The following is a 25,010-nucleotide window of genomic DNA, read 5'->3' on the forward strand; positions in this document are numbered from 1 at the left end:
TTTTATACCTAGATTTGTGCAACAGTTTATAGAGCTGATTGCATAAAACAGCGCTGTCTAAAGCACGAGTTTGATCAATAAAACACTGAATTTTCGGTTAACCATAACAACTTGTTAACGTATTTTAAATTTCAAAATTATTTTAATACTTCAAGCCTTAAAGCCACTCGCCCCGCAAACTGTCCACCAACGTGCGTTTTATTTTCAGTTTGGCGTGACGTTCTGCCAATTTTCTAACACCAATTACACCTTCCGCCCGTGGCCCAAGGTGATATTGTCGCTTGCCCGTTGTCGAACAATCCACGATAGGGGACGGATATTAACGATTGTCCTTTGTTTTGCATGCGACCACAACACAAAACCCCCATCCCACTCTAGCTGAATAGCCTCACCCATTCATTACGGGCTGCGCGGGAACACACACAACAAAACTCAAACTCGGCAAATAACAATTACGCACCGTTTTAGGGGAACCGCAATTGCAGGTGTCGTGTACTGGAGCATGAGCGGGAGAATGGGTAAGGGAATGCAATTAGCAGAGGCGCGGTTTTTGGGCAGGAAGGAAACAGATTCCATTCGTGGGCTTTTCTGTTTGCTGATTTTTAACAAAACAATTTTAAAAAAGGCACAGTGTTTGTTGTCTATTTTTGTGGGATTTTGGGATTTACATTGAAATGACGTTTTTGTTTTGTATTTGGTGATGTTACACCATGCGATATTTCCGGGTTATTTCTAAGGTATGTATTTAACAAACACATCATGAACTTCAGCAAAACCAATGCCACGTGGCTTATTTCTTCATTGAACCGCACAACGAATGCTACTGACGCTCAGACAAATTTCCAGCCGAATTCCATCGGCACTTACCAGGCTGCAATTCAATAACGCGCGGAACGGTAAAATAAACAATTTGTGTGCTCCGCTAACAAAATAACCTTCCACCATTAAAGCTGTACACCAGTTGCCCCCATCCCCGTCTTTCTCTCTCTTTCTACATTTTTCTCTATGACCGGGTTAGCTTTAATAGATCAAACACGCCATTGCAAGCCCGCTGCTCACGAGTTTCATTCTTTTCGTCCATCTACGGATGTACTTGGCTAAAAACTCGAGCAGCCTGCATTTTCGCGCGGCCGTATATAGGTGCCATTCACGCACACGCGGTTGGTTTTGCAATCGCACACCTCCATCATCATCATCATCTTCATCGAGATGATGATCTTCTTGATCGCCGCGCTCATGTCGATCATCCATTTCCATCACGATTAACCGTAATAATCTGCTAATTGCGCCCGGAATATGGAATATGGTGAAGGTGAGACATGGACAAGGCGAGAAAGGTTAGAAGTTGTTCCTAAACAAACCAAAAAAAAAACCCGCTCCACACAGGTCTGCGTTGGCGGGATGGGAATGAAAAAAAAAACACTTAAACCCGATTTCCACCCGGAGTAAAACAAAACTCGTGCGCGCAGGTGAAAATTAAATCATATTAACACGATTCACTCCGCCAAGAGAGGGAGAAATAAGGTTTTCCGGAGTAGTAGGTGTATTGGGGGGAAATCTAGATCCCTTTCCACCCTCACCAGCCCTTCTTTTTTTGAGTCTCCACTTAACCCGGAAACGGTGCAGCAGGCAAAACCAAAATTAGGTCACTCGGTTTCGATTTAGTAAGGCACACACACGCCCAGCATGCAGCTGGTCGCTGTTTTGGATTTAGAAACATAGAACTTTATACTCCCCTACTCTCTTCCCCAGATTCTTCACCACAGCTTCGTCGCACTTACCTCTCACAATTGTTTTGCTTCCAAGTCGCGCTCGCTGGCGGCACACACTCAACTCACTCTGCCGGTGTGTTCTGTTATGACTGGGCAACGGTCCACTGCATCGGCCGATCGGTCTCGCGCGATTCTGTAAACAAAGACAGGGCGGAAAATGGGAAAATGAAAACATCGTGCATGAAGAAACAGAACAGAAGCATAAGAACAAGTTTAAGCGATACTTCTTCGAGCGACTTAACACTACCAAAACGTTACACATCGGTCACGAGGCACGAGACGCAAACGTAGATAAGACCCAATTTTGTTAGAACTCTTTCGTTCTTTCTGCAGCAAAGTTTTACGCCCGCGAGGCATGTGTTTGGTTCTTTCCATCCTAACCTCAACTTAAACTCGATCACCTGGACACACACACACAGCAGGACTGGAATTAACGGGCAACGCAAATAAGAAATTGGGCAACCGACAAAACTGTACAGAGCCACACACCACCGGTTGTCTTACAGGGGCAGGTGTGTCCTCCAGAACTACAAGAACCTCTTGCTTAGGGGCTTTAAGGCTTTCAGAGGCCAAGAGCAAGAAAGAGAGCGACTGACAAAAAAAAAGGTGCAGCAAGGCAATAATTTCCCTCCAGGCTAAAGCGTGATGCAAACGATGCGCACGCGCCATGCATTTAAAACATACGACCAACACATGCCAATATGATTTTAGAGTCTCGTTTTTCGGAGGACCTTACGATGACTTCCATGAGGCCCCACGGCATGGCCAAAGCAAAGCTGCCACTGCTGCCTAGTTTAATGTCACCAGCTGCTTCGATGCATACGAAAACTGCAGATGCAGATGAAGAGAGGAAGAGAGATCCACGTGCCCAAACCGAATGTCAGATGCACTCAGAAAGCTAAGCTTAAGCGAAGAAGAAACCGACGCAAACGATTGCGCAAAAATATATATATTATCCGAATGTCGTTCCGCTTTTCAGGAGGATGAGGTTTTCACATTTCCTTTTGCTTCTTCAATTTTTTTTCTCTACTGTTCTTTAATTTCCCATTCCGTACCCTTGACACGTCTTTCACAAGCCGAGGGCAGCCAAACCAAAACAGAACCAATAAAAACGGGACAGAGCGAGCAAAACAAAAAAAACACATACACAACACGAAAACGTATGCTGCTGCTCCCGGGGACATCAGCGCTCGGGACAGCAAGATGGATGATTATCTTGGCATCATTCGCAGTACAACAACTGCGAGACACACACGCTCATGATCCCTCTGTTCCCCCAGGTTTTGGTGTCGTATCGTAAATAAATAAAAATGCACAAGCACCGCGCACCGCGGCGTAATACGATACGTTTGGTCGCGTGCTGTACATCCCACCACTTAGGACCTTTGCGACATTCGTGTATGTGCATCCGAAAAATGCAAGCCATTTTCGGACACGGGGAGGAGGTTTGAAGAACCAGCAGCGGAAACACAAAACACACGCCACAGAGAACGCATCATTTCCGGAAGCTGACAGGGAAGAGAGAGGGAGCTCCGGCCGTGTTTTCGTACTTCAACTAGATGGTTCGTCATGATTGTTATGATGATTTTGGTGCACTGCGATGCCCCGGAGGGGAGTCACAAAACTATGATTCCCCTCTGCATGCTTGCCTGATCAATCATTTTGATCTTGCACGCATGCATTTCTGAAGGGGATTGAGACGATTGAATTACATGATGGTGAAATAGGAAGATTTACGATATCATGTTCATCTCTTACCGGGCATTCTTTGCTAAAACGGCACAACAAAGCAAATCAAAACTGTCCCTTACAGCCACCAACATCGACAAAATATAATAAATCAAAACTTTACAGTAGTAGTTTAGGACAACACCAAAAAAGCTAATGAGTAGCAGCAAGCAGTAAGCACCATTAATTTAGCTCATTAACGTTTCATCGCTTGCGCGAATAGTCCTCGAACATTAAGAATACCGCGGGACATTAAGAACGTACGTAGAAAATGGAGCCGCAGTCGCGCCAGAGATAAACGCAAATCTTAGTCTAACCGTCGCGCACTGTCGCGCCAAATGATCAAGAATTCGTATTCCAGAAATAAACACACCAGCGCTGTTTTAATGTGCTTGGCAATAAAATTATGAATATAATCGTAAAGCAATATTGTTCTCTGCGCTTAAGTCGTGCCATCGGGTGCTCTGAAGAAGTTCTGATCTGTAAACCAGCTTCTAGCCGGCCATAAAAAGCTCGGCACTACGTAACGATCCATATGCCAACCCGGAGCGCGTACGTTCACTAAAATTCAACAATCTTAAAGCGTACTTACACGCACAACACATATGCCAATATGCCGAGGCGGAAGGCGAGAGAGAGGATTAGAGAACAAGCATTTTACGACCCTCGTCGAGCGGAACACGCGGTTCTGTGTAAATGTCAGATCGCGTTATAAAACCGCCTGCCAATTTCACTGCGCGCAAAAGGAATCATTTTTAGCCGTTTCGCATCGCATCGGATGAATATGAAATATTGATTGACTCATTAAAATCCCATAAGCATACGGGAAAAGGGGTGGCTGTGTTGTTTTGCGCAACGATCGCACAAACCAAAAACACCACCGCAGCTCTGACAGCCACACTTAATAATGCCAATCACGGCACCACAACAATCGACGAACCGCCAAATCGTTGCACACCAACCACATCGGGTGCTCTTCTTGCTGATCTCGCCCGATGCTATTGTTGTGATCGGAAATCTACAAATTGACCACTTTTCGGCGGTTCCGTGAAGGGCGTTGGAATCGGAGCACCGGAGCGGAAAGAAATGATAAGCGGTTGTGTCCCGTAAGTCGTGAGAAAACCCCACCCGCCCCCACATCAGCAAATTAATTGAACCTGGCACAAACTGGAGCGCGTCCAACGCGGCGGAAAAACGTGTCGCGCACCGGATTTTCACGCCCGGCTGCTCACCGAGGCCGCTCGGAAGTCGGAAATGAAGAAGTCACCGTAATTGAGTTACGCGGTAGCTTTTCTCTGACCGCCTTTCAGGCGCAAATCGCCTCCATTGATCGCTGCGGGGTTGTGGGGTCTGTCGTGACAATTGTTCTAATTTTCATCAATTTCCGTGCCGGTTTCCGCTGTGCCGAAAAAAAAGGAAGCTCGAAAGGCGTGACGATGAACCGAAATCTTCGTAGACGCAAAGGAAACAGCGAAGAAACACACGCACCGGCAATGATGTTCGCAAATCCAACGAACCCTTGGCAGGCACACTACAACCCACTTAAGGCCTGCCCTTTTTCCGGGGCACACGCACCGCGCGCGCGTTTGTAAAACTCAATTAAATTAAGCGCGCATTAACGCACGCCGACACTCGGGTTCGCTGCCTGTTTGCTCCAAATAGAGTGATCTCTCGCGGGGCACGATTTTCGCTTATCGTTCAAATTATTCTATTAACACACGGTTGCGAGGTAGATGGAGGGCGCGCAAACCTCTCCCCCCCCCCCTTATCACTTACAGCAAACACACACGCCGTGTAGTAGTGTAGTAATGTTAGGGCAGGGCCACTTCACTGTCACACTCTGCAGAGGACACAACAACAGCCGCGACGCCCAACCTTGCCTCGGGCGGGTGAAACGGTTATCAATCACTTCGAGTAACGAACTCAACGACTTAACATGCACACACACTCACACACATAGAGCACTTATTCACAGCGCGTAGGGCTGGTACACGATCGGTAGAATCACGAAATTCTAGAAGGTCAACGACAGCGTATCTACACAGCAGACACAAACTCACGAGATATATCGCGCACTCTGCTCTTTCCTGCTTTCCGGAAGATATCACACCCCGAGAAGTCGCCAGGTTCTTCCCTCGGCACAATGCACTAGAACGTTTGCCTTCTAAAGCTAGCACACGAACAACGCACACGACTTCTTCTTCCATGCGATCACCTCCATTGTCAAGTGTCAGGCGCGTACTGACAGCACTGTAAACAGCGCTTAGTCGCGACCGAGTCTCCACTGACGTTGCACTAAAACCACACACTAAACCATCTATGGGTGAGTGCAAATTAAACACACCACGCACCATGCACCAGCGGTTGGATGGATTATTCTCTGTGTGTGAAACGCACTCATACACAAACATACGATACACCAACACTCACCGCTACGAAACCGGTGGGGGTGGACACAGCTGTAGTAGTCAAAGTAGAAGAGAGAAAAAAAACGTACATAAAATGGCAAGCTGTTAGAAGTTTGCAGAGGGCGCATTAGAAGTCATACGTCAAGCAACTTCTACCAGACTGTGCGGCGCGATTGCCGTGGACCGTGTGTGTGATTATGTGTGTGGGTATCAGGGTCCGAGGGCGATTGACTATAAATCTGCACCTTTGTAAGCCGCCTCCAATCATTTCACTTATCTCATCGGAAACACCAATCGAACTCCACACCGCCCGTTAGAAACTACCAGGTAACTGGGTAGACTTCAAGGTGTATATTAAAGAAACGTTCCGACGTTGACGCTTGTTCTCACTTTGATCAACCCGTTGGGGAATGGAAGGGGAGATATATTAGGTAAAGCGATTAGTTTATGTACATTGCCTTGATCTCTGCCTGCGGTGTGCCATGTACACACGATCTTATGTGAGTGTAATTCTATATAATTCCAACGCAGAATTTTATTCTTTGTGCAGCTAATCCGACGGCAATATGTCCAGAATATCACCCCCAGGAAGTCGGAGGCCCACTAACCGTCGCAGGCGTAACGAGCTGCTGAACTGTAAAATATGCCATCTAACTGAGGCGACGACATAAATCATCTGCCGCGTAACAGAACCTCCCTGGGAGAGCTTACCGATGTCCAAACCTTTGTAATCTTCCCAATGACTCCCCCCATGGCACACCGATTATGACAAAATAAGTAACGGCACACCGATAAAATATGCAAACTAATTCGCTCGCCGCATTCTCTTCCGCTAACTTGTGCGTGTGGTGGATCGGACCACTATCAATAATGCCGATGGTGCGATTTATGGAAGCTTTTCAGGTTCTCCGAGAGATATTAGCTTTCGTTTCGTTTAATTCTCAGCTTCTACTGGGCCATCGATCATGGCGAGTTCTTCTCGCCGGGGATTATCAACACCTGCAGGGAAGAACGTTGCTTTCCACCCGTTTCGGTTCTTCATTTTTCATCATTTCTCTGTCATAAGTTGGTCGCAAACCTGCTCTTTTGGTTTCAGATTTCACACGCCACTCTACTGAATGGACATTGGGACAACAAGACGTACGGCCTGTAACCGCAAAACCTACAATCTTCGCGTATGCAAAACTCTCGACATTAGATCGCTTGTCAACAAATTATATCTCACCTCGCAAAATGCAAAGCAAAATATCCATAGACACACCGGAGGTCTCCCCGAAGCAGTCCACAAGGGTAACAGGTTTCACCACTACGACGCGCGCTTGGCTTCACTTGGAGGTTGTACCACTGCGTGTTGTGATTAAATCGCGACCATTAACTACGCTCCTGCAGAATCTTTAACGAACGGTTCTACCGCAATAAATTACCACACACATACGGGCCCTGGTCACGTTCATCTCCAAAGTAGCGGAATAATACTAAGGGCAAGAGAGCTATTGCAGCACCTGCCACACATCACATGTCAGCCCCTTTTGCTTGCGGGATCGCTTCCACTGACCAAACTACCATTGCACTACCTGCCACATTCCATGCTGTCAAGTGTGGACTATACAAAAACACACACTTTACCTTTACACCACACAACAGCAGCACATACTCGCTAACGTGCCAAAGCTGGTGGCACCCGAGAGCTGCAGCTTTTAATCAGAAAAACCGTACCGATGCCGCACACACACAATCGGCCAATAAGCGATGCAATTATTCACCAATCAAGGCACCCGCTCGCAACTATCGATCAGCATCAACTGGCGAAAGAACGGGGACCTCAGCACAGGCATAGCTATCCGATCTCCGAACGAGACACTTTGTCACCAGCATCAGGTCCCGTACTACTCCCGCACTAGCCTCGAATGCCTCCTGTCGGGCCTGCCTAATCATCACACATCGATCGATCGGTTTGTAGCGGAGGTGATGTAACATGCCAAGATTGATCCTAACCCAATGCCTGGTGATTCGTATCAGTAATTAGGTTCGTCGAGTTTCTCTCATGTGCCGTGCGATTTCGAGTGGGCACCAGTTGCCATACTTCCTACTATGCGCTTGCAAAAATCACTTCAACCCTCCAGCAGTAGGCGAATGACGCATCGCTAAAAACAACAACACAGCGGGGAGATCAGTTCTTCCCACAAGCCCGCAAGTTTCCAACGTCCACGGTTTTGACAGGTCTCGGCTGGCTTGTACAGAAATTCATCACTTGCAAATCCTACCATTCCCGTATCTGCCTGCCTGGAAGGTGTTCCAGCCACCGTGGCGACCGCCACCGTCACAGAAAACCAATCCACACTTAATCCGCCGGACCTTTGGAGGTGATCCAAGAGTCACAGAAACGAAGATATGGCGGGGAAAAAACGACTCACCCAAGTACCCAACACCGGAGACACCGTGTCTGGCTCGATCTGCTTACTGCGCAAAACTGTCAGATTGCACGAGCACCCCCAAGAGCACCCCGAGCGGCTGGAAAAGACAAAAGATCAACCTGTCGTCCAATAAAACGAACCTACACCGCACCGTGGTATCGCGGTAGAAGATTTGCCTTCATTTGCAAACCGCAGTTCAGGTTCTACTTGATGGTTGGAGATGATGGTTGGGTGAAGCGGTGGGAGACAACTTCTAAGCCCGCATATCCGAGCGGTTGGTTTATAAGCCGTTTGTATGAATAATTTATTGCGGAGGTTACCAAAACAGCCCCGCGAAAGGTCCGGTTCGGCCGGTTTTGGATCCCAGGAAGAGAACACGACACGATACGCAAGAAATCCTAGCCCATTAGCCGATGCTTAACATTACTTTGAATGAAGCCCGAAAGCCTGAGAAGCGCGTGTTGAAGTATCTCACCTCTGGAGAGGGAGATAAAAAAAAGATATATTCAAAACACTACCAAAAAAATACATCCCATCATAACCTGATCTATGATTCTAAGCTCTGTGCGATGTTGGGACACAGCAAACAAACCGGCGGTATGGAAGATGATGAACAAAATAAACACAAATCTCACAATACACGGAGGCTTACAATGGATACAAACCAACGGAGATCTTTATGATGGATTAATTGGTTACCACAAAGGTGTTCTTGCTCGCATGCCGCGCGCGGAAGAGTCGGCACTGTTTTGTAGCTTAACTTCCTGAGTGCCGACCTAGTGCCCTGTCGATGTTTACAAAATGCAAAGGTTAACCGATATCGTTCTGCGAGAATGGAACGTTCCAATGTAGAGTGCGCACAGTACGCACAGTCGATATCTTGACCACCTCTCCTCCTTCTGCATGCGGGCTGTTGGAGAGCTTGATTGATTGATGTGATCGCGCGGCCGCGTTTTGATTATTTAAAACGCTAAGGTATGCTTATTATTTTTATTCCACGACCGAGCATGTTTTGATTTCCATGAGAACGACCAGCATTCGAGTGTTGGCCGTTACTGGCATTGCTTTCATTTTCGACGCGTATTTTACGACATTAATTCCAACTGGGTTGCTCTGCTCGACGGACCGTCCAAACCGTCCCTCGTCGCACCTTCGTAAAGGGGATGCTGTCAAAAAAATCGTCATCGTTTACTGGTGTGACTGCCCCAACCAACGACCTAAACAACAATAGCAACCCCCCAGAAGGTCTGTGGGTTTTATTGAACCACAGCAACCGCTCGCAGGTGAAGAAATATATGTTTTTTCCCTCCCGCTTTTCGTTTTGTTTGGCGAGCCCGCGTCACCTGCTTAGTCTTTTGACCCGCGTTCGACAGCAACTGATTTCAATCAGCAATTAACCTTCAGGTACAGGTGACGGGGTAGATATACTTGTGTGCGTGTGTGTGTGCCCCTGATGATGTTCGAACCTGTCCGGCCCGACTCTCCTGGGATGCATGGATTCCGCGACACCGTTTCCCAAAAGGAGGAGCATACCTATCTCGCTGTATCCAGCGGTATATCATTACAAGTAAAGGGCCCTTTAACGTGCAACTGCCACGAAGCTAAACATTGGAATCTGTCGATACACCGAACCGAACGAGGTGATTATGATGGGGCCAAAGCAGCCGCTCGGTCGCATCGTCCTGTGCGACCGTACGCAACCGTCCGGCGACTACCTGTCTGGCGAACGTCCGAGGTCTTCGAGAATGGAATGTTCGCGCACGAGGCACCAGAGGTGCCAACGTGACCCTCATGCAGCCGGACTGGCATTAATGACCGACAGAGCCATTGCCCAACACCTCGCGGTACAGAGCATAGCCGTCCTTCGCCGCCGAGATATTCGGAATGTGGACTCCCCAACTCCCCCGGAGGGACTATCGCGTCATTCGACGCAAAAAAGAAATGAAGCCTAAATAAACCACTACAAAACTATTCATTAACCCGGTTTTTTTCTTCTTCGTTTGACCTTCCTGTTGGATGCGTTGATATTGTATTGCTTCGTTAGAGGTCACTCCTTGCTGTTGGACACCTTACATACTACCCTACTTTAGGTCTAAGTAGTGAAGGGATTCTTTGCTCTATAAATAAACAAAAAAAGCCCGAAACCGCGCTATAAATCACACTTCTTGCAAGGGTCCCGCTGTGTCCTACAATCATCTGTACTTGCCTGCTCGAGGCCAAAGGGGATTTTAACAAGAGAATTCCTACGCTTTGCATCGCTAATTGCAACTCCAACTCACCCCCCTAAACAACCCACTCCACAAGAGCGACAGGAAGCAGTATTTAACCAACAATTAACATTCGCTCAACCTACTGCGAGTGAGACTGACATCTCCCGATTTTCCTGCGCCATTAGAGAACGTATGGTTTAGTTGTTTGCATTCTTAATCGACTTGACATGCAGGTGCAGCTAACTACGTGGAACGCAGCTAATTGTTTACCCAGAATGCACAGCACACACTCTCTGAGCACGATTGTTTATGATTCCGCATTAATCAACGCGAAGGTTTAGCTGTGCGGGGAACAAAAACCATCCATCAAACGATTAAATCCCATCGCTCGAAGGACATTCGCAGCATCGGCGTAGTATTGCAACCTTGAATAATTGAACCCTTCCACCAAACAGCAATAGATGCATACCTGCACACAAAATAGATGAAGACGCACACGGCTGCTCTTGATGGACGGTCAGTTAGCGTTTAGTGGTTTGAATAAAAGATTTATCTCCCCTCGGACTTACCGAAAGTCTAAAGCACGGTGGGCCGATTTGTAGCTCAAAACGGCGACGTCTTTCGTCCAACCCGAAAACAAAAACCAGTCCCAGTCGAGAACCGGTCTTTCTACATTCAAAAACGTTCGATGGGAGTGTACTCGCAAAAAAGGCTCTCTTGGATCACTTCTCGGTCTAAACGACAACCTCTTAAGACATCCGCTGCCAAAGGGTTTTTGGTATGGGTCGATTTAGAGCGCTGGTTTGCTTGGTGATCACTCCACTTTCTACGCACTGAAGTCATCGAGAGGGCCTGGTGACAGTAACTCTATACACTCCGCCCGCCCGCCGAGACCGGTTGGCCGGCGCGGTATCCCGATACATTTCCTATAATTAAGATAAATTGTCCACTGGTCCGCAGCGCGACATCAACATCGGGGTAACATCAAGGGGGAGGGATTAGCATTATCATCATACACGTAGAGCGATTGCGACCGCACCAAGAAGCGAACCCCAATCGAACGAACCATTCCAATGACGACCCGATTGTCATGTTCCGCGATAAATATTTATGAGCAGCGCGACGTCCGCCGACAGCATAACAAAAATCTTCGTTTTCTCCTGCACGAGCACTCCGCCGTGGGGTTTGCACTCCGCGATCGCAACGCCCAGGAGGGCCGAGGGGAGAAAATAAAGTCATTGAGCGAGCGATTGATTACCCGCGATGGGGGCACGCTTCAGCATTCGATATAGAGAGAGAGGGATCTCGCACACGAGGAGGAGAGGCCCAGCGCAAAACTTCTTCGCGATCGAAGTGGAATGATGTAGAAACACAAAAACCAAATGTGGCACAAAAAAACAACAACCAACGCTAACACTCCTTGTCACAAACACGCCAATTTTGCGATCATCACGCTAGACGGATCGTACGATCGGTGAGCACGCGGCGAGCCACACGTTGATTAAAGCCCTCGCATTCCCTCCCTCGCGGTGTTCTGGGGCTGGTGAATGAATTGTGAACCATTTTTCTCTCTTGTCGTGTACAAACCACAACGGCTTGTGTCCGTCATTAGATTTCTGTGACATATTTCCTGCTTTTTTCCGGTTTTGCACGCAGTACGCGCGAACGGCGCGCAGCACACGCCGAAACTGGGCGCGGAGCATATAGATGGTTTGCTGGGGTTTGCTGGATGGGACTTGTTTTTGCGCACTCAACCAGTAACCGAACGCGGTCGAACGCATCGATCAACGCCGCGTTCGCTCGCTGATCTGCCACTTCCGGTCGGTCGCGGTAGAACCACCGCCAGGGTAACTTCCATGTGCGCGCGCAGCGCCAGACAGCGAGACGTCAACTCGTCGAGCGCAGTTCAAATTCTGTGCGTTTGCGTTCCCCACCCTGCCGATTCCCTTCCAGCACTGTGGACGAGGTTATGTTTTGCTCATTTAGGTTCCTTTCGCATCTTGTCGACATTGTTATTGTGTTTATTTTTCTACCCTCTGCTCCGTTTCCGTATACACGCAGTGATCGTTAATTCCACAACATTGCTTTACCATACGATCAAGGGCAGTTCTCGCGGGATGATCGTGCACACACAAGCGGGCATTTTTAAGCGGGCAAGGTTTCGGAAAGTTTCTGAAAACCGTATTCCCCAGCATCGGCAGCCGGGCTATGAAGTAGCCTTCGCTTATCAAAACTCTGACACGAAATAAATGTATTCGCTTGCGGAACGGCTTTTCAAACGAATGGAAAGGAGAGTTCACACGCACGAAAATCAATCAATTCCGCCGTCGCCTTTTTTAAAGGTCATCCGTTTGATTGCAGCATACTACGCCAGTCAGGTCAGTTACGTTCATATCAAACAATCAATCGAAATCGTACAATCAAGCACTGACATCTAGATCAAACAAGAGGTTCTAGGCCGATTCAATATGTTTTTTTTTCTCTCGATTAAACATGACATATTCTTAATGGTTTGCGTGTATGTTACTCGTCACACATGTTCCAAAAATACTCACATACTGTGCCTTCGCCAAAACCTTTCAGCTCCTCCTTTTGCACATTCCTGGTCTACTATTGCGGCTGACGTTTCGACGGTGTTAAATAAATTAAAAGCCAAACACACATGGGCCCGTTTTCATGCAGACATGTGTATGTCTCGTTGGGTGTGTCTATCTACTTCTGCGAAAATCATGGATGGAAGAATTTGTTCTGCCGATGAGTTTGAGAAAAAAGAACCCCAAAATGGGGGTTAGAGATACCCTAAAAACAGATATTCATACCATTCGGCGAAACGATAAACAACCAAAAAAAACCATAACCCTATCTTGGCCGTAGTAGTTGCGGCGCGTCTGACATGTGAGTTTGGTGGTGGAGCTTGCCCTATGCAAAATTGCACAGCGAGCTGCTGCTACCCTCCGGGGGAAGAATGGCTATATCATATGGTTCCTGTCACAGCCACGGCACACAATACACCCCGATATTCGTTGCACAGCTTCAAATAAGCTCGTATATGCACAGTTCCCGTGCTGCTTTCGCCCCAATCCCTCTACCAGAAACGTATCGAATTTCGTCGTCCGCTAATGGTGAGCGTATTGTGCAGGCATCATTATTTTGATTATCACAACACATTGGCAGGACTCGTATTGCGCACCCTGGAATAGGTATCGAATGGCGAAACTCGGTAGCCAATCACACTGTCTCTCACTGCTTCTCGCGCTGTCCCCCTAAATTGCCTATCCAATTACGTCCCTGGGCGAAGAGTTCGTGTTTCGTGCACGTTTGACATGTGTGTCAAGTGGAAGCTTTCAAACGTGAACCCGTCGTCTCCCGATGTGTGAAAGTGCATCTGCACCAAGCACCTGACAGTGACCTACCCTTACCGAAACAGTAGTAACATACTGCAGTACTGCCCTCCGTTACAACAAAAAAATGCTCCGGAAATGTATCTAAGACATCCTCTGAATGTTCCGTTTTTTCTCCTTCTTTCAACCCTCCACTCATCATCCATTTGTGTCTGCAAGGCCTATGTCGTCCATTAAAAGCAACCAACGCAAATTGCATCCGTTTGACCGTAAACCATTTTTCAGCAGTGCGCATCTTTTGCCATTTTGACTCTGCCGCCTTCCATTTCCCAGAGGGCCTACTATTCGTGTCACTGCCATGTAAATGGCGTCAATTACGCAAATGTCACCTAACGGCGCAATGCAGCTACTACAACAACAACAACAGTAGTGAAAACTCACGGCAATCATCCTGTGCGAACGGGAACTGATCGTGCCAAAAACACAGTGTCGGAGCAGTACATCATCCAAGAGTACAAGAAAACGAATATGGGACTTGGGGCTTTGTGTTGGCCATGGGGTGGAAAAACCGTCCACTCATCGTAGAATACACGTTTGCGGAATTTGCTTTTCATTCTTTATTAATCCCGCAGAAACAATGAACCAATGGATCGCTGACCGGGATTGAGTAAATCATTCGCGTTCGCGAAGTAAGCAACGAACCTGGGAGGTTTCTCCAATCTCTGGAGGACATCATTCATCAAGCAGGACAATCGTTTCTAGGTCCCGGTATTCCGCTACAATCCCGCATTATGTTTCACCGTGAGACAACGCCCCAAGAGAAAGGAGCTAAAGCATCGCCGACAGAAGCTGTCCACCGGTGTTTGATGATGTTGTCCAGCCGATGATCGGTCAGTGGCTCAGCAGACCACCGGTTTTTCTCTACACTACCCTGTTACACTATCACCTCTCCCCGCAGGCACTTGTCCATCCGGGTAGCGACCCGATACACATTCCATCAGAAACAATTTAAAGCAAGCAGGGGAAGAGAAAGAGAGTCTGGGGAGAGTTATGCCCCGAGAAGAAGTAATTAAACAATCGACATCTTGGTCGTCGTCGTCCACGGCAGCGCGAAATTGCTGCCGCTCCTTTTTTCTTCTGCTGCCCAGCAAGACTGCAGCAAAAGGAAAGCTGCGTAGCGAAAATAAGCAATGGATGTGCTTTTGCTCCGCACCGCATCGCCGAACATCACACGCTGCAGTTTGCGAAACCGAATAACCAGTGCAAAGAAATGTCTTCGGGTGTCATGAAAACAGAGAATCATTACCGCCGCCGCGACCGCCCAACGGAATCTTCATCAAAGGGGCTCGGCGCTCCTGCTAGACTCTGGAATCTGGAGCTACTAAAAGCTATCCGATGGAATAGTTCAAGTAAAATTCCACGCACCGAACAACATACTCAAACACACTTGCCCCTAATAGATCATTCCAGCTTAAGCTGTACTATCGAAATGGGTCAAGAAGTGTAGCAGAGTATCGGGCCGGCAGCCTGCAACATAACGGGAGCCGCCTGCTGCTCGCCGCTTTGGTTTTGCCAAATGGGAGTTTGTCGGCAGAGAATAAAGAGTTCCACACGTAAAAGGGTAGCCATCAATTAGGAGATACGGGTAATTGATCGGTAGGAAGTAAACCAATACAGTGCATGTGTATCGTCGTAACAGTTTTACAAAGCTTGCTTCACTTGCTTCCCTGCAGTTATACAAGATCGATGATGTATATAATCAATAATTAGCAATGCAAAACCTGACCCGCTGTCCTATTCCCCTTTACGCTTGGGGAGGTTGTGATTCTGTTCCCACCATCGCACCGAAAAGCCTCCGTCCGTTACGGTAATTGCAATCGATCCTGACTTCCTGCCGCTTCCGGTTGGATGACGGCGTCCCAGCGGAGAACGGGAGATTCCCTTCTCCGAAAACGCCATGCAATTACATGCCTATATGAATTTACATAAATGTGTGCATATTATCCCCGACCTGTGCAGGGTCCCCATTCATCAATCTTGCTTCACTACTCCACTACTCTGGTGGGAGATATCAACTCCAAGAAAGAGGGGTTCTCGCAATGGACCCACCGTTGTTGCACAAACTGCAACCAAAACTACGTTCCCACACACACACACTTACACACAGAAACGTTTGATGCCAACGGGGGAAAGCTAAAGATATACATAAATTAAACTCTTGTACGGTGACTTCCACCGCGATGGGGCTGGACCTGCTGGACAACTTCACCGTTTGGGTGATCCAGGGGAGGCACAGCCCAGTCCACGCCGTACTCTCAACGGCGAGCCCACACGGAATAGAGGCTGATTGCAGCCGTGTGGTGCAGAGTGTAATTGCACCTTGCACAAAACTCGGCGTGCTGATTTCTTCGCTTGCGCTTTGCTTTGCCCACGACGTTCCGCAGAGACAGGCCCCGCGAAGGAAGGAAACCTACTTTACTTGGAGTTGTCGTTGGCCTGCGGGAAAATATGAATGATCCAACAAAACCCGCACCAATCGAACCGTCGAAAGGAACTGGTTGGACGGACATAGCAAAAAAAAACATATAGGCACGTAAATGGCTTTAAATTTCGTGTGACACACTCTCTCTCCACGCGGGATGTCCCGAGGTTCACGAGACTGTGCGCGTGAGGTTCAACATTCGATTGACATACTTATTTTCCTGCTTAAATTTTCCTCCACACGTACACCAGCCGTCGGTCGTGTGAAAGTTGTTGATTGATAAAATCGAACACTTCTCGAGGCGCTACTACGTTCTCAGCCAGGGGGCATATTGAGACCCTCCGACCATACCACCCAGCGAACAGCCTAACAGGATGATGATGCCCTAGCGCACACAAAACAGGTTTGTGGTGATACGAACGGCTTTTTTGCCAAAAACGGAGCCACAAACGGGGAACGAGTCCCAGTGCAATCAGACGGGTTGCGCAGTGGGACTGGCCGAAGGGCCACTAATGCGCTCTCCTCCTCCCCCCGCCCGAAAGGATCCTTGGGAGCAGTTCCTGCTGGCCCACCGAAATGGAATGCAACGGAGGAGAATGAGGTGCGAAGATGGAGGACGGTCAACACACCACCGTCAAATTGGGCGCACCTTTCTACCTGTGCCGGTTTTAAGTGCTCCGGGGCGAAGTCGATTGCGCAACGTACCCGGATCGGTGTAACAGGTTCAATCAGCAAGTGATTTGCCGCAACTGTACAAGCAGTCGGTCGATCAGTGGCTATGTTAAGGCGGCCATGCCACTAGATATATGTTTTCAAATTAACACTCTTACAAAAAGGGTGAATTAGCCTCACAAAAAAACACCATCACTAGTTTTTTTTTTTTAAGTCAGTCGTGAGGCAAACTTCCAAGCAAGTTGGCAAAATGTAATCTGCCAATTGGTATATCTGGTTTACTGTGCATGTGCTCTAATCCCAATTACAGACAGGTTGTTACAGACAGAAACAACAAACGCCTGTCAAGCTTTGCTCCCACTCGAACAGAGTGTGTGTGTTTTCCCGTTTCGTTTTATTTGATATTACTTGCTCCAAACCCCGTAAATGCGGCAGGAAAACAGGAACCATCACACCTCCACCGGACGGACGACCGTACGACAACAACCGTCCGGAGGAGACCTCCGGAGCTGGAAAATGTTCACACATTTTCCCTTCGCTTCGCGGTCCCGGTCATAACAAAGCAGCTTGTGGGGAGGTCATGTTAGCCCCCCCCCCCGCGCATAACGGACTCTCTTCTGACCATGGACGGTAGAATAAACAGTGTCTACGCTGTAAGACGACACTGGCGTGCACCAAACGCAACCTTTCCCGACATCAATGTGGGCAATAGCAGCAGCGCACTTCCAACACCTTCAGAATTTCCCAAGTCATTCCTATCATGAGCCCGGCGGTGTGGAGGTAACGCGCGCTCGCTCGCCATGTCGACTGGCTGTGTCCAAACTTCAAACACCGAGCGAGACACACCGTTAGCCACGTTTGACGTGACTGCCAAACAACCGGTCCACAGGTAAGACCTACACGGAAACCTTTTGAAGATGTACACACTCCGCGAGAGGTGGGAACACGACTACATTCTCTGCCGACACGATATCTTCAATTTCCTCGATACGTACCCACGAATCTGTCCCGCTCACTTATCGTTTACGGTCCCATCCTCCACTTTTCACCCCGACAGGCCGTTGCTTTTGCGTGATCAACGGCTTTGACATTTTTCACAGCCTCGAGTATCGCTGGTGGGATTGCAAACACCACCACCCTGTACCACTCCGGGTTTTCTATCTGCTGATATTGCGGAAAAGGTAAGAAAAGCCCGGTTTGTGCAAAATCCACCTATAAAGTGTGTCCCGTAAGCAGCAAATGAACCGGTATCAAGTGAGTTATCACCTCCGAGAGTGGAAGATGATTACGATTTCCTCACACACACATACGTTTTTAATGGCGAAGATCTGGACACGGACAGGAAGGCACGTAATACGTAAATTATGTAAAGCTGGTGGTTCCGCTCAAAATTAACACTATCACGCTCGTTGCAGCTGGGAAGGGGTTACGTACGGACGGAATCATCTGGCATCAGTTTTGCAAGCGCTCCCCAATAAAACCTGTTCTTTGCGTGGATCGCTACACAAATTGAAACTGGAACAGGCTGGAAGATCTGCTCCAGAGATGACGATGATGAGTGGTTCGGAGTGCGTGGAACGTTGTGATACATAATATTTGCATTAGAAATGATGACCAGCCGGCGCCATATGGAGCTTCGGCAATCCGATGTTGTGTAATGTGGACCACAGACATCGGTGGTCTCATGGTGAGTTGAAGATCAATGTCGGTGTAGACTCTCTCTGGTCTTCGTCCAACAACAGAGACTCTTGTACATTATTTTCTCCACACAAAAAAACAGCTGCCAATTTGTGTACGTGTGGTGCTTCTCCAATTCTGTCTTATACAAGGCACAGGGACATAATTATGGCAGATTATCGTGTGCTGCTGTCTTTCTTGTAGGCTTCTCCTTCCTTCTGTTATTGAGCCAGATGACATTTCCAAGACAGTGGATCCCATGGCAGCAGTGCACCTCATTACCCGGGATTGTTTATTGCAAATAAATTTGGCCAACACAATAGTAGGCAGAGACATCAAAAACATATTTGATCAGAGTTGCTTCAAAGAACAAACAGCAAACAAGCCCGTACCGGACGGTGTCTCTGCGCCGCGAGTGTCATAATCTGTACGCGGGCGAAACAACGATGTGCGTAAATCTGCTTAAATTACGCGCCCGACGCGGTTGTAGTAGGCACCGTTGTTTTGTTCAATGAAGCGTATAAAAACCCCTCTCATGCCAGGGATAGATGAAAAATGTGCCGCACGGTAAGCAACCGTCGAAGCAACATTCTCAGCTGACATTTGCCTTGACAGATGGCCCCGACTGCGGTGGTTTGGATTTGCAGGCTGCGGGATGGTCAGAAGTATTTTGCTAGATATGCCACCGTTCGGTTCCTTGAGCGGTGAGATCTCACCGTTTCCCAGCGAGCAGAATACACAGACAATAACCACGCACTACCAGCATCGGGGGGAGCAACCCAACGTGTCCACCCGGTTGGTTTACTGATTCTGAGTTGATGTTGATTTTTACTGCTTCTTTACGGCACCCCCCACAAGAACTGCGCCGTGGTCCGTCGAGCTAAAAACGACGCCACAATTAATCATGGCCAAATATGCTGCCAGCAGCTCTTTGGTCTTTTTGGTCGCACGTTTGGGTGCCCTCTCTCCTCCCAGAGACGGGGGTTTGAACAGCGAACACACGGCCACCGATCGGGCTAATCCGGCCGCTGCAGGTATTTGCTGTCAAATTTACTCAAAAAAATATTGTCCCCAGTCACGGTTGTGCTGTGCAACGTTCCGATTCGTTGCGATTATCGGCCATTAGTTTTGCGTTGCGGTACTACCACACACAAGGGAACAGCACACAACAAATAGTCGGGCTTTTTTTTGCAAATCAATCGACTACTGGCGATCAGACGAGCTCCCAGGTTTTGCGTGAGTGTGTTTACCGTACACTGGTGTCGCCATTTCAAGCCATACTCAGCCACAGTTTAGCCTTCAGTAGAGCGTCAGGGTACGCAAACACTCACACGCCATTTTTGCAACGCTCCTTTTTTCCAAAGCGGCTGTGTACTTCTTTTTCGGACAATTACGCGTTCGCTGTGGTAGCTTTGTTTTTGCCATGGCAAAGAATAGTCGAAACCTGCGAGACGGCGGTGGCACCCATCATCACAGTCCCACGTATGTAAAACAAGCGATTACGTCCCTGAAATTCGATCCATCATTTTTTGGTTTCTTTCGCTCTCTCTTCCAATCGGCGACTCTACCACAATTAAGTGACCACCGGCAGCGTCGAAATTGCGGAAAAACATACAAAAAATAGTAAAATCCCCCCTATTCGTCCACTACCGACAATTCATATTTTTGGTTGAACGATTGTTGGACGGCGTTCTGCGCTGCGGTGGCTGTCAATCGATTGTCAATAACGAGTTTAGATGTGAAGATGACGGTCATCAATTGTTGGCTGCAAATGCATGGTAAGGTCTCCGCTCCACTTGGAAATCTCTGAAGTGAGCTCTCGTTCCAAGTGCTGTGTTAAGTGCAGTCCAATGCCTTTCGTTGATCCCGTGACAGTGTAACGGGGTTGGCCGAAATGTTGCACTTGATGTACCTCGATCGATCGCGCTCTTGAAATAATAGTGTTTGTCCGAAAACACTGTCCACCGACACTGTGAGTCAGCGCTAAGTGTTGTAGGTTAGCCTTTTTTCACAGTTCTACTAGATACACCTTACAGTGCTTTTAATAAAGAGATCTTCCATTTTTCGGGAGGACAACTCATCCAAGCGTTCAAATTAAAAGCCAAACCATGGCAAAAAGCTTCATAAAATAGAGTGTAAACTGCTGTTTGCCACAGCCAGCTCCTGCTCTACCTCCACTCACACGATATCCATAAAACATAATCACTTCCAAAGCTTTAACGTTGCCGAAATCATCCCAAAACCGTAGCGTGATCGTCATCGTTGTCTAATAAAGAAAATCCTACGCGGTTCTTCGTGGCAGCGGTGCGCGTCATACATCTTCAACTTCCGCCATAGCTCGCAGCAGCCGAAACCGGTTGAAGAGGGCCATAATAATGAAATACGCAACCAGGGCCTAGAGCTGCTAACTACAATCACAAAAAGCTAATCTTCTAGACAGTGCCGGAGGAAGGCACCTATCCCCCTAGCAGTACCTCTGCCGGCTTTTACACCCATTATAAAGCAATTATCGGCCCTACATTTACGTCCCCATAGTGGGGGCGACTACCACAAACAGGACGACGGCGCGTCGATGAATGTGGCGGCGAGATAATCTTCCGATAAATAGGAAATTCGGCCCACATCCTCAATCTCTACTAGAGATCCTACTTCTGATTTGACGAGAGTACGTCTCCAAATCCTGCCACTTTCGAGCTTATAGTGATGAAACGATGGAATCGGCGATTCGTCGGATTGAAATGAGCAGCATTGTGTACAGCTTTGTGTCCCCCAACAAACTATCATCCTGTGTGTATGTGTGTATGTGCGTCTGTTTATGATGATTTGTTAAAACGTTTTTAACCGTACCGAGCACCAAACGGTAGAGAAAAAAGGCTTTAAAATTGGACTTGAAGAAAAAAACGGACCAGTCATCACGGCAGCCTGGAGATCACAATCAACGCAGTAGATCAGAAAGGTGGGTGTTTTTTTATTCATTTCCCTCCAATCGCTTCTTCAATACCCCTTTTTTACTCGATGCACCCCGATGCTAATTACGGGGCTCAACGCCACAAATTTAGTCCTCGCACATCTAATGGCGTCGTGTGCGCGTACTAGAATTAGAATACGAAAGCCCGCGTTTCTTTGTGCTCCAGAATTTCGGGCTGGGTAAGCAACACGAAGCGGACAAGGAGGGACGTTCCAGTTTCTCCTATTCTCCAATATCTTCTGGCCCGCTCGTGCTTGTAGACCAATGATGACCCATGAAATTACGTCTAGATTGATCTTAAAATACCTAACTAGCTACTGCTAGACGTCTCATCATACCGCGCCCTCTAACTGTAGTCCTCTGTCCGTACATTGATGGCAAACGAACTCGCACACACACACACAGGCTAATGGGCGATCCTTTATGGGCGATGGTCATTGCCGCAAATCGCTGTCTTCGTTCGCAGCTCTTACTTCTACGAGCTTTCTTGGGGATTGTAGAGGAAGATCCGCGCAAGCAAACAATTAACGCCAAATGGGCAGTAGCGGAGTAGTACCATCAAAGAGAGGGAGGGCAAAAACACTAAAATTAACCTCAAATGCAAGCTACTAATGGCCGAATTTTGTAGATGGCATCGTCTTGAAGGTTAGGGTTGATGTACCTATCCAAAAAAATAACCTTCCAATTGAAAAGTGAGAAACTCTGGAACAGAAAACAGCACATAACTACGAGAAACAAAACAACCTACAAGATCTCCATTATGTTCCGGAACAAAATTATTCACAATGGTGCATTGTGTGTGTCTTTTCACTCAACTACTCCGCCTTTTCGGCGGTTTTTCGTTGTTCGTTGCAGAACTGATTCAAACGGCCCGTTATGAGATGTACTTGCGAGGAAATGGTGGTCAGTTCGCACATAACGGCCCGAAACGTACCAATTAACGCACCAAACAAGAGCGACAATAGTGCGCCAGCTTCCACCTTCTTCCTGGGAGCGGAATTTTAGACAACATCGCTTTGCCCACCAGGGTAAGTAGCCGGAAAATATCCACCCTGAACGGAGTCTGGATGTAAAGGTTTTGCCAGATCGTAAATAAGGTCATCTTACTTGCCCCGTAAACACTCCCGGGCCGTTGAAATGGTTGATGCTCCGTTAGATTGACCTGACCGCTGGCAGGTTCGATTATGCGCCACTCACCTGCAAACGAAAAGAAAGAAGCGAAACATGGAAGGTGAGTAGAGAATCATCGATAAAAGATAGGTTAATTTTAGCTCCGAGCGGGAAATCGCAGTGCTGTTTGGTACCGCAAGCGGCTCGCCAACAACCCCCCCGGAATTGCCCCAATGGCGGCAGCGTTCAAGACAAATTGGACCCATTGGCAAAGCCGCCAATTAATTGGCGAAATCGATCGAACCTTGGTTTGCCGTTGGGCTGGTGCGCGCACACACGATGAGTTTATTGAAATGTTTATCCCGAAAACCAAAAGCCCGCCCGATCAAGGGTATTAACAAACGGAAACATCCATCCTCCGTTATCAAGTTGGAACAGTTTCGCCTCAAAGTGTAGGGAAGTTTCCGTACTCTGGTTTTGGGACCTACACTACCAAATGAAGACAAATGTGTTTTTCTCGGAGCATTGTTAATCCTTTCCTCGCGGCAGAAGCTTACTGCTTATGGGCAGAGCGGAGTACAATCCTGCAATAAATATTGCCGCTCTACCTATTCAGCAGAGACCGTTAGGATGTCGTGTGTGTTTTTTGAGCGTGCCACAGCTCCAACACACACGTGGCAACGCGCGATTCAAAAACAGGACTTTGGCGGATTTAATGCCGACGGCGCATTGTAGGTCAATAGCGCTGGCGCGCGCACACGCGGTGCACTGCTGCGCTGCTGCGGTCGGACAGTTCGGTTTTCGTGCGCAGATAATACGTTAATTTATTATCCATTTTATGGTGGCATTAACGCGCTTGGGGGTCAACCAACGGACCGGCCGCTGACCACCAACTGCACCCAGTGGGACACTGGGAGGGGGGAGAGAGGGCATCTTAATCGATGTGACCACCCCGTTAGGATTGTGTCGCTCATCTTCGCAGGAGGAAGGGATCGTCATGCGTGTGATGCCATCGCACCACTGTGCTTGCTAGGGGATACTATCGAGCATCGCACAGATAAACGGCGCGACACGACCGTTAGGAACACTGCCGAAGCTGCGCAATCGAACAGAGCACGAGCGTGTGCGCGCGCGTGCTAGGATTTTGCAAAGTGTTTGCGCGTGTACTCACGCAACAGAGCACAGCAGCCCTGTCAGCGGGCTGGTCACCCCTTGGACGTGGAGGGGGCCTTGTTTATTAACCCCCTTTTCGAGCAGGGGAAGGTTTGAAACATCTGATATACTGGTGGAATTAAGATATGTGACACGTCCGCTGAAGTTATCTACCTCCATTAGTTTCCGTGCCTGATAAGATGTCTTTTGGAGAAATGATGACTTCGTCTATCGCTCTCCAAGATCCAAACAAAATTGAAAAACCAACCAGTTTTTAAGCGATTAAAATGTTGTCGTCAAACATTTCGAAAGGATCCGGTTCAGGTTTTGAAGCGCTTCTTCAATGTTGATTCGATTTTGAATTAGATAATTTAACAACGTCCCTGTGCCTTGCTTGGAGCCTCACCCTTGAGCACACCGCCTTGGGAACCAACTACGACACAGAGAAATGACAACGTACCCAAGCCTGTACACGGCGGACAAGAGAAATTTAATGACTTAATACGCACGCAAACTACTTTCGAGCTGATTCTGCACTTATGTCTCTCGCAGCACACCCAAAACCCTTGCCATCCGTTGGAACGGGGTCACGCCAACATTAAGATGAGTCGCCAAAAACCCGTCCTTGCCACCTCGTTGGTCCAGTGAACATCACTTTCCCGCGTGTTGCTGCTTCTCTATTTCTCTACAAACGCACACCACTGTGGAGGGGTTGGTCGCACACGTACAATTAATGTCAAATGTGTCAAATAATAATAAAAACCGTTTACCTCTACCACACTGGACACTCCCCATTGGACACTCTTCCGCAGGGCGTTGCAAGCTCCAAAAGGCCTGCCCTATTCACCTCGACGACCCCCCGTGTGTATGTGTGTGCAGGGCGTGTGGTGTTGTGTCCGAGCGTTTTGTTCGGAATTATGCTCAACGTGGCGGTGTGTGCGTTCATGTACGCAACCGCAACGAATTGTTACCCCCAATTGAAACATCACACATTCGCTACATATGGACCACCGCGCGGGTCATCTCCCCACACACGCAGCCCTCCAAGACATGCTGCTGCTTCACTTTGATCTTAC

At 48.1% G+C, this 25,010-nt stretch overlaps 1 protein-coding gene across 2 annotated transcripts in view; it reads right to left on the bottom strand.

Annotated features, from left to right (window-relative positions):
• LOC120900501 (semaphorin-1A) overlaps nucleotides 1–25,010 on the bottom strand; it is a 94,674-nt gene that overhangs the window by 22,002 nt on the left and 47,662 nt on the right. Inside the window, exons 1-2 of one of the 2 annotated variants that reach the window (XM_040307593.1) lie at nucleotides 5,277–5,794; nucleotides 1,782–1,905 (exon numbers count right to left, since the gene is read on the bottom strand). The gene's annotated coding sequence lies outside the window, so the exon portion shown is untranslated. Of the gene's footprint in view, nucleotides 1–1,781; nucleotides 1,906–5,276; nucleotides 5,795–25,010 lie in introns of those variants that run through there. The other variant, XM_040307585.1, reaches the window with a different exon arrangement.

Source organism: Anopheles arabiensis, chromosome 2 (genome assembly GCF_016920715.1).
Source record: "Anopheles arabiensis isolate DONGOLA chromosome 2, AaraD3, whole genome shotgun sequence".
In the NCBI taxonomy this organism is placed as follows: Eukaryota; Metazoa; Arthropoda; class Insecta; order Diptera; family Culicidae; genus Anopheles; species Anopheles arabiensis.